The following is a 12,951-nucleotide window of genomic DNA, read 5'->3' on the forward strand; positions in this document are numbered from 1 at the left end:
ACCCCACTTAGGGTCCAGGTGCTCATGCCGCCTGGGCTCCCCAGAGGCTTCCTGCGGGGCATCGCCCTATCTGTCCTCCCTGGAGAACTCCAGGCCTTGAGTCTTCTCCACCTCCTTTGATTCCATTTCCTAGCAAAGTGTTTCCTTCTTGGATCTCAATTACCTAGACTCCTGATTGCTTCCTGATTAAATCTGATAAACCTACTTACTTCTAAGGCTTTAGTAATTGATAATAACTTGATTATTCCTCTTTTGCATTTTAATACTGGCTTAACCTTACCTTCGCCCTGAAGATAACTGCCCAGCAGCAAAGCAGCAGGAAGGGCACTGAGATGATGCTGATGATGCGGGAGCAACTGCATGTGCGCAAGAGAAGATGCCCACCTGACGCTTCTTAAAGCAATCTTCATGCGTAAGTCCCATTGGGACATAAGAACTGCATTATCCTGATTTAGAGGTTTTATACAATATTGCTGATGGCACTATACACTTGCATAGAATGAGAAGTATTATTAGTAAAATGTATTGCTATAAGAATATGAACGATAGATGACTTTTTAATACCCGAAACACCTAGATAAAACATCACCATCTTTATCAACAAGAATTACTAAGCTTTTTTAACAAAAGGGAACAAAGCAATTGAGTCAAACAATAAGTTTCTTCCTTCTCTGAATGGGCCGCAGGAGGAAGTAAGATAATTAAGTATAATCAAACACCATCCCTCATTCATTCCTCCCCCTCCATCTGACATGATCGGCTTGGGAAATAGAGACCAGGAAGGAATTTTTCTTGCTGTCACCAAAAGTGATTACTAATGGTGGGAATTTCAGGCACTGTGATAGACTATGCAGGAAAAATTGGGGGTCAAGAGAGCCCCTTAGGCACTCTAAAAGACAAGCCATTTACTCACCAGTGTGGCTGACGGGGATCGTAATGAGCCACGTTTCCCAGATGGATGAGTCCTGATTGAAGAGGAGATGCTAGTTGCAGCCTTGCTGCAGACGAACCGAGAAAGGGGACAGTCATTGCCCGTAGCTGTGAGGTGGAGGACCAGAAAGTGGCCTCCTCTACCCTGAGAAGCATAAGCAGGGATGCAACCCCCTGGAGCGCTATGTTTAGGAAAGTACAAAGAAGGACGTTCTCTTCCACAACATCACAGCGATTAACAGGCCTGAACTTGAAGGTTTGAAGAGCCTGGTAGACCCCGGCCCTGGTGCACCGCAGGCCCTGTGCTGAGTGGGGAGTCCCCATTCCTGTGGCTTCTAGACGTGACCAAAAGAGGCAGATAGGAGCTCTTTCCTGAAGGGACCAGGAGAGGCTGCACGCAGCATCTAGATCACATATTCACTGGAATTTTTCCATGCTCTCCTCAAGTTTACAATTTCCAGTGTGAAGAAGAGTAATTTAGTGTAATATCATGTGATTCTCATCATACAAACTTCCTAGTTCCCATGCATTGTCACTTATTCCAAAGACTTAATTTGCCACCCATGGCTGTCTTCTCTCTAAAATGTTTGCCTTCCGCTCTCTACAATCTCTGCTGCTTTGTGAACAAGCCCTTCTGAATCCTCAGTCCCTGGAGGACTTACGTGAGATACTATACAAGGAAAATCTGAAAGACGAATGTGTCAGTCAGGGTTCTCCAGAGAAAGAGAACCAATAGGATGTGTGATATATGAGAGAGAAAGGGAGTTATTATCAGGAATTGACTCACGCAGTTATGGAGGCTGGCAAGTCCAAAATCTGCCATCGGCAAGCTGGAGGCCCAGGAAAGCCAACAGTGCAGATGACGTCCAAAGATAGTCTGCTGGAGGACTCACTCTTGCCTGCGGAGGATGGCCTTTTTGTTCTACTCAGGCCTTTAACTGATTGGACGAGGCCCACTCACATCATGGAGGGCAATCTGCTTGCTCAAAGTTCACTGATTTAAATGCTTTTGTGTGTGTGTGTGTGTGTGTTTGTGAAGATCGGCCCTGAGCTAACATCTGTGCCAATCTTTCTCTTTTTTTTTTTTCCCCAAAGCCCCAGTGCATAGTTGTGTATCCTAGATGCAGGTCATTCTAGTTCTGCAGCCATGGGGATGGCCCCTGGTTTAATTATTAATCTTATCTAAAAACACTTTCCATGGGGCTGGCCGGGTGGCGTAGCAGTTAAGTTCATGCACTCCACTTCAGCAGCCCAGGGTTCGATGGTCCAGATCCCAGGCACGGACCTACGCACCACTTATCAAGCCATGCTTTGGTAGGCATCCCACATAAAAAGTAGAGGAAGATGGGCACAGATGTTAGCTCAGGGCCAATCTTCCTCAGCAAAAAGAGGAGGGCTGGCTATGCAAAGTTTTATCAAGAATATGGAAAAATGGGTACTCATTTTTTTTACAAGTATAAAAGGGCAAAAAACTTTTGGAAAACAATTTGGCATTATCTTGTTAAGGCTGAACCTGTGAATATCGTAAAACTCAGTAATTTCACTCCTAAGCCAGAGAAATTCTTGCATATCTGTATCAGAAAGTATGTAGAAGAATGTTCGTAGAAACATTATTCATTTAAAAAAATGAAAAGAGAAAAAAAGACAAAAAAGAAACATTTGGGATGATCGCATATCAGGGAAGTGGATAAATAAATGGCGGCGTAGCCCCACTACACAGCAGCGAAAATAAAAGAATACAGCCACTCACATCAACAGAGACGATTTTAGAAGCAAAAATGTTTGATGAAAAAAAGTAAGTTGCAAGAGATTCGATATGATTCAATGTTTCTAAAACCTCCAAATTAGCAAAAAAAATATACAGTTGTGATAAAGCCATAAAAAAAAAAAGAAAAGTGAAAGTACAGTGAACACAATCTAGGAGAGCGGCTGCCTCTGGGATGAAGGAGGGAGAGAAGCATGTGAGGAGCGGCATCAGGGAGCTTCGCGGGAATTGTCCAAGCGCTAATTCTCAGGTCAGGGCGCCGGTTACCACTGTGCTTTGTAACCTGCACATGTATGTACAGATATTAACCAACGAAAGATTTACCTGCAAATATCCGGTCAGTTATGAGCACATGCTTTTGCCTGATCTCCTTTCAAAATCCTCATTAAATGAAAAATACTGATAGTAATAATAATAACAAAGTTAAAAAAAAAAAAAGAGCACAATGCAAACAAGAGCCTTTAGCTAACAAAAGCTACCTCCCCGTTTCTGAGAGACAGAAAGCGGGTGCAGAGAGTGCTGGTGAGGCCTGGCAGAGGCAGCCGGAGCCAGCACGTGTGCAGAACCGGCAGGAAGCTGAGAGGCAGCCCCGCGGAACCAGAGAGAGCCCCAGCCCGGGAGAGGTCGTGTGGTGCAGGCAGGAAGGAGAAGTGGACGGAAAACAGAGAGAATCTCTGGGCATCTCCATATAAAAGAGTCTAAGCCACGTCATGCCCCTCCCTCAACCTGCGTAGAAGGTTCCCTGTTGGGAAAGTCGCCCTCTCTTGGCAAATGCAGCTTCCAAGCTCGGTCTTGCTGAGGGAGCCCGGGCCGGATTCCAGCCCTTCTCTCACTGGCAGCGCGACCTCCGTTTCCGGCGTCTTTCTCAGATTCCCTGCAGGAAACATTCGGCTTCTGGGCTTTTCCCAGGGAAAGGCTTCGGCCGAATCTGTTATCACTTACCCATCTGCTGTCCAGCCTTCAAATGCTGTTGCTATTTTCTCCTCTTGGCCCTTGTGTTTTGCCCTTTTATTTAAATTCCTTTATCATGCGGGGGTGGGGGCAAGGCCGGGGAGCTCCGGCGAACTTGAGGGATCAGCCCATGTCTAAGCAAAGTCTCTCTAACTTTTACAAAGAGAAAAATAAGACATTATTAAATTGAATTGAGTTAGAGAGAGAAAATATATTATGTGCATGTTTAGTGGGTTGTCAAAAAATGAAACAGAACTGAAAATATGAGGGTATACCTTATATAGCAAGAGTAAGTATGGTTTGCTGAAATGTATCTGCTATTTAAAATGTGTGTGTGTGTTATTTAAGTACGGGTCTTACTGTTGGTTGTGATTTTTTTTTTTAAGTTTGAAAAACACTCAATTAAACATTGATTACCTCCCAAAAGCCACGCTGGGGCTTCCAGGGGCAGAGACTGACGAGTTTCCTGGAATCCGTAGCTGGGACACAGCCAGTCACGTGATGCTTCTGAACCAGCTGTTAGGTGCTGGCCAGGAGTAGCCCTGTGGGAGGGCAACGGGGTGGTCAGGGGATGAGGTCGAGGGTAACCTTCTCCAGTATACCCTTTTGTAGAAATATCACCTCTTCATAAATAAATAAATAAATAAACACATCTATAAAAGGGCAAACACATGTTTTTTAAAGTTTATTGATTTCCTGCAGTGCTCCAGGCACTGCCTTAAGGTTTCACTGAGAGAAGCAACAAGCCACCCTAGGAGAGAGAATACTGCGTCAGGAAAGGTCTAAGGTGGTGGGGAGATGGGAAAGCGGCCCTATGTGGTGATCAGTGTATGTTCTCATGATACCCCAAATCCTCAGGGATGTTTGTGTATTTATTCACTTACTTAAATTTTTTTGAGGCAAATTCAAGTAAGAACCAAATGAGGTGATGCTGGGGGAAGTGTTTTGCAATGAGAAAAAGCAACACAATTTTGATGGAAGGTAGGACCTCAGAGATCTGTGGTCGTTCAGGGTGTGGGGAAAGTGAAGACTTTTCCATCACAGGAATGAATTAGAGGGTGCATGTACAGGGTTATAGTTATTCTTTCATTTGGGGATGGCATTCTAAACAACCTCAAAGGCTAAAATATTTCCCGAATGTCAGAAGTGCTGAAGGGTCAGCACAGAAAGATGCAGAGTTTGTTACTAGCCCTAACGAAGCTCACTGTCACATCACGTCATCTGTACAATATTAGTTTACTCATTGTCCTTCTAGCTAGGTGACCTTAGACAAGTGATGCTTTCTTACCCCAGTATCCTCGTTTGTAATTCTAGACATATAGACATATAGAATTAATGGCATTGAACTGGCTGAAGAAGATGACCTCCAGTGCTAACACTGTGGAGTACCCCCACCAGCCTCAGGCCCCGGGCCCAATTTCCCCTTGAAATCATTATCAAGTCATTTCCAGGAACCCATCCTCAGATCAGTTTAACCGTGACAGCTGCCCTGAGACATGACCCTTCCCACAGCCCCCAGATCAAAGGAGAACAATTTCTACTGGAAAGTATTTCCAACTACTTCCAGAAAGCAGTGATTGGCACACTGTAATGCTCAAATAACGTGAGAAAAACCAAGCCACGTACCGCTCTGTTTTACTTGCTGATTTTGGAAGAGCTGAAATCTTGGCCTGCGGCAGAAGAGGGACTTGCCATGTGCACGTAGATTGAGAGCCTCAGCCCCACCACGAGCTCCGGAGTGCTGAGGTCAGAAGGGAAAGCTCGCATTGCTTTCTAAAGACTATAAGGCTACGTGAGATGGCTCCTGACATCACTAAAAAAAAATCTATCTGTAAATGGGAAGAGAAAGTGACTTGTACAAATATTGGAAGAAAATAGAATTTTTTAAATAATTTGGGGGTAGTGAAGGGTCTTCTAAGCAACAAACAACCCCAACATTTTCCAAGAAAAGATTGATGGATTGGACGGTATAGAAACTTCTGTATAAAAAGTAAGAAAAGTGTGTATTTATGTACATACAAAATTAAAATACACTTTAAATATCTTACAATTTTAGTTGTCATTTATACTTCAATAAAACCGAAAAAAATTAAAAGGCCAGCAACTGATGGGAAGAAACGTTAGCAGTGTATTCATAAATACACATTTAATAGCTGCAAAATATAAAAGCTTCCGGGAATAAGAAAGAGTAAACAAACCAATAGAAAAATGGGCCAAAGATGCAAAGATAGAAAAAAAAATAGCCAATAACATCTGAAAAGATAGCTTGATAAAAATCATGTAAAAATTGTATGTTATTGGCCATCAGATGAGTAAAATATAAAAAATAGAAAATATCAGGTGTTGGCATATGGGGAAGTAGGCATTCAGACACACGCATTGCTGCTGCCGATTTGGTGGGTAAGTAGTGGTTTCAATTAAAATTTGCAATTGCATTCCTAGACCCAGCAATTCTACTCCTAAGTGTCTATTCAAAAGAATGATTATTATAGACACACACAGAAGAGTTACACAAGTGTGTTTATTTCAGCTTTCTCTGATAAAGAGACATATATAGTTAAATAAATTATGGTACCTCTATATTTGGATATGCAGAGCAGTCAAAATGAATGAGGAAGATGAATATGTTCCCACGCGGTAGGCTGGGACTCTTACAAAAGTGAGTGACCCTATACGCATGTTGCTTTATTACGTTTATGCTAATGTAAACACACCAAAAGAGAAACCAAAGTGTGTACCTGAATAAGTACATCCATGTGTTCCTGGAGAAAGTTCTGATGGAGCCTCACCTCTGGGTGAGGTCGAGGGTAGAGACGGAGGCAGAAGGGAAGCAGAGGGACCATGAATTCTTTAGGTACTTTTCTAACAATGAATACTTACAGCAAAGTATTGATGTGTAATTTGTGTAAATTTGAGAAAGAAATTAAACAATGCAGGAAAAGACAGAAAATGGAAGGGAAGTAAAAGTTCTGTGTGCCTCAGGCATTGGAATGCCAAGGTCAATGTACCTGGTCTCTTTAATAACGATTTATCCTCGAAGGGCCTCACTGCCTCCACCCAGATTTCTTTTGCAAAGACAAGGAGAGCAGTGATTCATAGCCCCGTTCCTAGAACCAGGCTATCGGATTCAAATGCTACTCTACCTTACCTGGTGTGTGGTCTTAGTCCAGCTACTAGACCTCTCTATACTGCAGTGTCCTCATGTGAATGGGGGCGGGGGGACACATTAATACCTACCACACGAAATTCTTGTGAAAATTAAATGCATAAGTCCCTGAAACAATATTGACACATGGCAGACACTCAGTAAATGTTAGTTCTTACCGTTAATACAAATAAGCATCACCTCTATGTTCAGGCTGAGAATAACAGGAAAGAGCGCGGCTCTCTTTCCTCGTTGTGTTGGAAGCCAACCCAGGTATGAGTCGCTGCCAGTGCCCAGCACAGCCTGGCCTCATCCGGCCCACAGACCCAGTAGGTGAGGCTCTAAACCGAGGAGCAAGCAGAGCTTACACTGCAGCAAAAGATTTGCCGGTAGAGTGTGTATGACTTTCCAAGTGCTTTCAACATAGTAGAACCTCCGTAAATGCGTACTGATCAACTTGGTAGCAAAGTCACAGCGTAGCAGGTCTATTTGGGCATGAATTCTAGTTTACAAGCCACGTGATGTTAAGTAAAAGCTTTAACCCTCTATTTTCTCATCCGAAAAAATGTGGACCCAAATGCCTGCGTTGCACTGTTATAAGAGTTAAAAATAGTATTTGCGTGGTGCTTAATAGTGCGTGGAGCAGAGCAGGTGCTGAGTAGAAGGAAGCTGTTATTGTTATGGTCAGAGTCTACCTGGGTCATTTTAAAATTTGGAAAAACTTCAACTTCATGAGTATCTCTGTGTGCAAGGAAACCTTCTAAGTATAAGTCTAAACATAGGACTGAGAACCAAGAGTTCTTTCTAATTCGGGCTCTGTGACTGACTTCTTTAGTGCCCTTTAAAAAGTCAAACAAAATATTCGTTAGTAATAATAAAGCCTGTACCCAGAGCACGTCCACTTACAGAACCTCTCACTGTGACGGTGCATGAACTTCGTGTAAAATTCTGAGACTTCTATTTGGTGTTCTGTGAAGTCGTTAAGCTGTCACCTTTCTCAGGACTTTCACCCCTGAAGTTTGGTTTGGTCCAGGTCCTGGGAGAGCTCAGTGCCTATGTGCCAGCATCCTTGGTCAGCCCACACGTTTTCTAGTCCCATTTTTTTGACCTCCTTTGCCGAAGGTTTGAGAGAGGCTGGACAGGGTGGTTCTTATTCAAAATTTGCATTGGTGACTGAAAGGAAAAGGACTCAGTGACTCCTTCCTTCCATAATTAGCTATTTTTCTTACATTAACTCCAGCTGATTCCTCTTGCAAGTGACTGTAGTGACACACCCACCCCATCCTTCGGGTAGGAAATGTCGCTACCCGGTCTGAACTCCCCGAGTGTTTTCTCTCTAACCACAGGGGGTATGTATGATTTCCTACTCCACATTATAATGACACATCTTCCCTCTTAGATTATAAATTCCTTGAGGGATAAAAACATATTTTTATAGCCTCATAAGGCCTAATAAAATACCTTATAATACATTATGATAGAAAAACAGAGAGAAAGTCTATCCTGAGACTTGTTAGATCTAGGATAATTTAAAAATTCAGGACTCTGATTTTCTAGTTGTTTAAAAAGTACTGATATAATTTTAAAATACCAGTGTAATTAGTTCTTACATTAGTGGTTGATTTTTGATCCTAATATTATTATATTCTTTGTCATAAGACTTAACATTTTATCTCCGAGTAATAAGTTCATAAGAATTAATAATTTATTTCAATTTAATGGATTACAGAAAAATCAAAAAAGATTTGCTATTTTCTAAAGAAGGCTTGAAGATTGAATGGTAAGTCTCATGTGGAATGGAGGAACATATGTACATGTATAACGTAAATATAGGGCTGGCCCTGGGCAATATTTTAAAATTCATTATAGACTCTTTTAATCTTTTTATAAAAGCAAACTCCTTTGAAAACTGACCATGTATTATCTTATTCAATCTTCACAACAACTGGCCTTGGAGTAGGTCATTCATGCATCTATCATTCATTCAACAAATATTTATTGGACCCTACTATATACCAGATACTGTCATGAGTACAGTAGGAATAAGGCAGTCGAGGAGTGGGGTGGAGGAAGCTCCCCATTCTCATGAAGCTTCTAAAAAAAAGAAAGAGAGAACAAATAAACGTGTAATAGAATGTCAGGGAGTAATAAATGTTATTCCCTGCCAAAAAACGACAAAGCTGCATAAGGCAAAGGGTTTTGGTGGGGAGGGGCAATAAGATATTCCATATAAGATGTCCTGAAAGGCCTGTTTGAAGAGGTAACATTTGATCAGAGGCCTGAATGAAAGTAGGGAACAAATCACGCAGATATGATAAGAAAGAGCATTCAGGGCAGAGGGAATCACAAGTGCAAATGTCCTGAGGTGAGAGCGCATCAGCGCAGTCAGTGAGGTTGGAGAGTTGGCCGAGGCCACAGCCTGCAGGCCTCTTAGGTCAAAGCCAGAATCTTGAGGATTTTTGCTAACTGTGATAAGAAGGAATTGAAAGGTTCTGAGCAAGAGAAGGACATAATCTTAATGACTTCTCTACTAAACACATCAGCCACAGGTTGAGAATAGAATGGAAGCTGGGACAGGAGCAGAGGCAGCAGCCTGTTCTGTTTTATTTTGCTAACATTTTAGATATTGGACTTTATCGAGTGCTTTTTCTGCATCTATTGCAATGGTCCATATGGTTTTTCTCCTTTAATTTACTTAGTATAGAGAATTACATTAACATACACTGTTAACCTTCCAGACACACACGGATAAGCCACACTTGTTCAAAATGAACTTTAATGCATTTCTCAGTTCAGTTTCCTTCTCATTTTTTGAGGATATTTGCTATGTTTCTATGTCAGGAAGGCCTATCGCAATGTTTCTTACACAGTACTTACCTGATTTTGTTTCAAGGTTAGACCAGCCTCACAAATGGTGTAGTTTTTCCTCTTTTACTATTTCTAGGATGGTTTTTATGAGGTATAAATTATATGTTCATTGCAGATTTGACAAAGCTAGCCCCAAAACTGAAGTAAGATATCTAACTAATCCATTTATTTACTACCTATTAGTCTACTAGGATTTTTGTTTCTCTTCAGCCCGTTTTGATCATTTATATTTTTCTAGACAATTTTAAATTTTCCCTTAATTTCCAAATTTATTTCCACGAAGTTCTTAAAAGATTTAGTGTATTTTACCTGTGTTAGATCTCATTTTCTTATTACTACCTTGCACCATCACCTTTGGTTTAATCCCTCAAACTAGAAATCTGAAAGTCCTCTTGCAAGTGTGTCAATTTTTTTCTTTAAAGCTCATATTGAATTCTGCTTTTCTCCATCTGCAGCCGCTGCCTTAGCCATCCGTCTGTCTCTGTTCTACTGCAACAGTCTTGTCACTGGTCTCCCTACTTCAATCGGTTCTTGCACAAAACCTCACACCTACTCCCGCCTCATCTTACCCCTCTCTCCCCGTCTCTCACTACACTTGGCCACACTTGTTTTCTCTGGGTTCTTACAACAGGCCAATCTCATTCCTGCCTTTGAGTTTTTGCAAAAGGTGTTCCTCCTGTCTTGGAAACTCTTTTCTCACTTTTGAATTGACAAATTCCTCGTGCTTTACACCTCAGCTGAAGTGGTGACCTCTGCAGAGAGCCCATTTCCAATCGTTTTATCTGTAATGCTTCTCTCCTACTCGTCCCTGAACAGTCCCTGTTTCCAGCCACTTGTCTCTTTACCTCACTCACCATAATTTAGCAACTACTTCATTTACTTATATGATTACTTATTTTCTGTTTGCTTGTTTTCCTCACTAGGACATAAACTTCAAGAGGTCAGCATCTATGTATGTCTCAGACACTGTCGTTTCTCCACCGCCCACACAGTGCCTGGCACATATCAGATGCTTGATAAAAATTTATTTTTTTAAAATTTGTTTAATAATTGAGTAAATAAATAAATGAGCGCCAAGTAAAGGAACAGTGTGAGCAAAGGCAACAGTTAAGAAAGCCCAACATAGGGGCTGGCTCCATGGCCGAGTGATTAAGTTGATGTGCTCCGCTGCGGCAGCCCAGGGTTCAGATCCTGGGCGCGGACATGGCACCGCTCGTCAGGCCACGTTGAGGCGGCGTCCCACATCCCACAACTAGAAGAACCTGCAACTAAGATATACAACAGGGCGGGTTTGGGGAGATAAAGCAGAAAAAAAAAAAAAAAGAAGATTGGCAACAGTTGTTAGCTCAGGTGCCAATCTTTAAAAAAAAAAAAAAGAAAGAAAGAAAGCCCAACATCGACATCAGGGAGCTGCAAGTGTTCAGTGTGATGGAAGAACAGCACGTGAAGGGGAGGAAGGTGGAAAGGTCATTTGTGGCCGAATATGACGGATGAGGAGTTGAAATTGTATTAATTTGCCAGTGAGGATCCGTTAAAATTTTGAGCTCTGCACTCTGACTGCATCTGATTGAGAGCCTTTAGAAAAGAAGACAGAAGTAGCATATTGGATGCAGTGTTGCTTAAGCAGAGTTTTAATTACCCCTCCCCCAAAAGTTGTGAAGTTATCAAATGATTCACTTTTCCAGCAGTACAACTTAATAAGCTATCAGCTAGTTTTCCAAGTTTCCAGAAGAACTTGGACACCCGAATCCAGTAACAAGAAAATGATTGGAAATGGATTCCATTCTGTAATCCTGAGCAGCTCAAAGTACTGTGCTTTGAGTGTCTCACTTATCCTCACAGCTCATGAGACAGTGAGGGGAGAATTTATGCCTGGAGCCGACAGTTAGAGTTTATTTTGTCTGATGTGTGGTTACTAGCAACCTCTGGCACACTGTTGACTTTCAATAAAATAATAAACATTATACGATTGTAGTGGCATTTCTAAATGTCCAATGGGTTCTTTACTGTTGTAAACTTGTTTTTAAGCCTGAACATTAAATTAAAGAAAGTTCAAAAAAGAAAGGAGAAATAGCACTTTGGGAAAGTGGAGGGAAAATAAAGAAGCATATTATAAATGACAGTTTCCAGAATATGACATTTTGAATTAAAATTTAAATCATAACCTTGAGGTTCTCCATCTGTTATTTTAAAAATTAAGAAATCAAAATCTTATTAAGAATTTCGAAATTAATTGTGGCTTGTAGCCAAAGTTTCAGATTTGCATTTCTTTCATTAAACCCAGGAAAGAAAACTTTTTGGATGAAAGGGAATGAAAATCAAACAATCAAATAATTTCCTAGTTACCATTTCCAGTAAGGAAACAATTGTTTTTCTCCTAGTAATTTTGGGAGTGAGGTGAGTGGAAATATAAATGACCCAAAATCAATTCTCTAGGTATCTTTTTCTTATTGATTTCTAATACAATTCCATTGTAGCCAGGGAACACACTCTGTGTGATTTTAGTGTTGTTAAATTTATTGTGGGTTATTTTATGGCCCACCGTATACTCTATCTTGATTTATATACATGTGTTATTGAAAAAAATGTATATTCTGCCACTGTTGGCTGTAGTGTTTTATAAACATCAATTAGGTCAAAGTAGCTGATAGTGTGTTCAGAAATCCTGTGTCTTCACTGCTTTTCTGCGAAATTATGCTATCAATTACGAAAGGGAATTGTAAAATTTCCAACTATGATTTGGATTTATCTATGTCTCTCTTCAATTCTGTCCATTTTTGTTCCATGTAATTTGCATCTCTGTTATTAGATACATACACATTTACGATTTTTATGTCTTTCAGGTGAATTGACTTAGTATGCCTATTTATCTGTTAATATTTTTTGTCTGGAGGTCTGCTATGTCTGATCTTAATATACTCACCAGCTTTTCAGTGCTCACTGCTTGCATATTATATCTTTCTTTATCCACTCAATTTGCTTTCAACCTATCTGTGTTTTGTATTTCAAATGCACTTTTTGTAGACAGCATACGGTTGGGTCTTACTCTTTTGGTCAGTACTCAATAAATTTCCTGTTCCTTTTGTCATTATTTTGGCTTCATTTTGATTTCCTTGGTATTTTTTGGTGCCTTAACTCTCGAGACTAAAACCCCTAATATTTAAAGTCAGTCTTCCTCGAATAGCCCCTTCACGCACACTGGCTTCAATCAAAGAGATAATTGTAGTTGCCACTTTCCCAACTCTTTCTGGAAATATCATAACTTTCTTAAGATGCAGAAATCATTATTTTC

The 12,951-nt window shown here is 40.9% G+C and overlaps 1 long non-coding RNA gene across 1 annotated transcript in view; it reads right to left on the minus strand.

Annotated features, from left to right (window-relative positions):
* LOC139083643 (uncharacterized) overlaps positions 1-3,692 on the minus strand; it is a 46,622-nt gene extending 42,930 nt beyond the window's left edge. The window contains exon 1 of the long non-coding RNA XR_011540527.1: positions 3,638-3,692. This is a non-coding gene — a long non-coding RNA (uncharacterized lncRNA). The remainder of the gene's footprint in view (positions 1-3,637) is intronic.
* Between the last annotated feature and the right edge of the window lie 9,259 nt (positions 3,693-12,951).

Source organism: Equus przewalskii, chromosome 5 (assembly GCF_037783145.1).
Source record: "Equus przewalskii isolate Varuska chromosome 5, EquPr2, whole genome shotgun sequence".
NCBI lineage: Eukaryota > Metazoa > Chordata > Mammalia > Perissodactyla > Equidae > Equus > Equus przewalskii.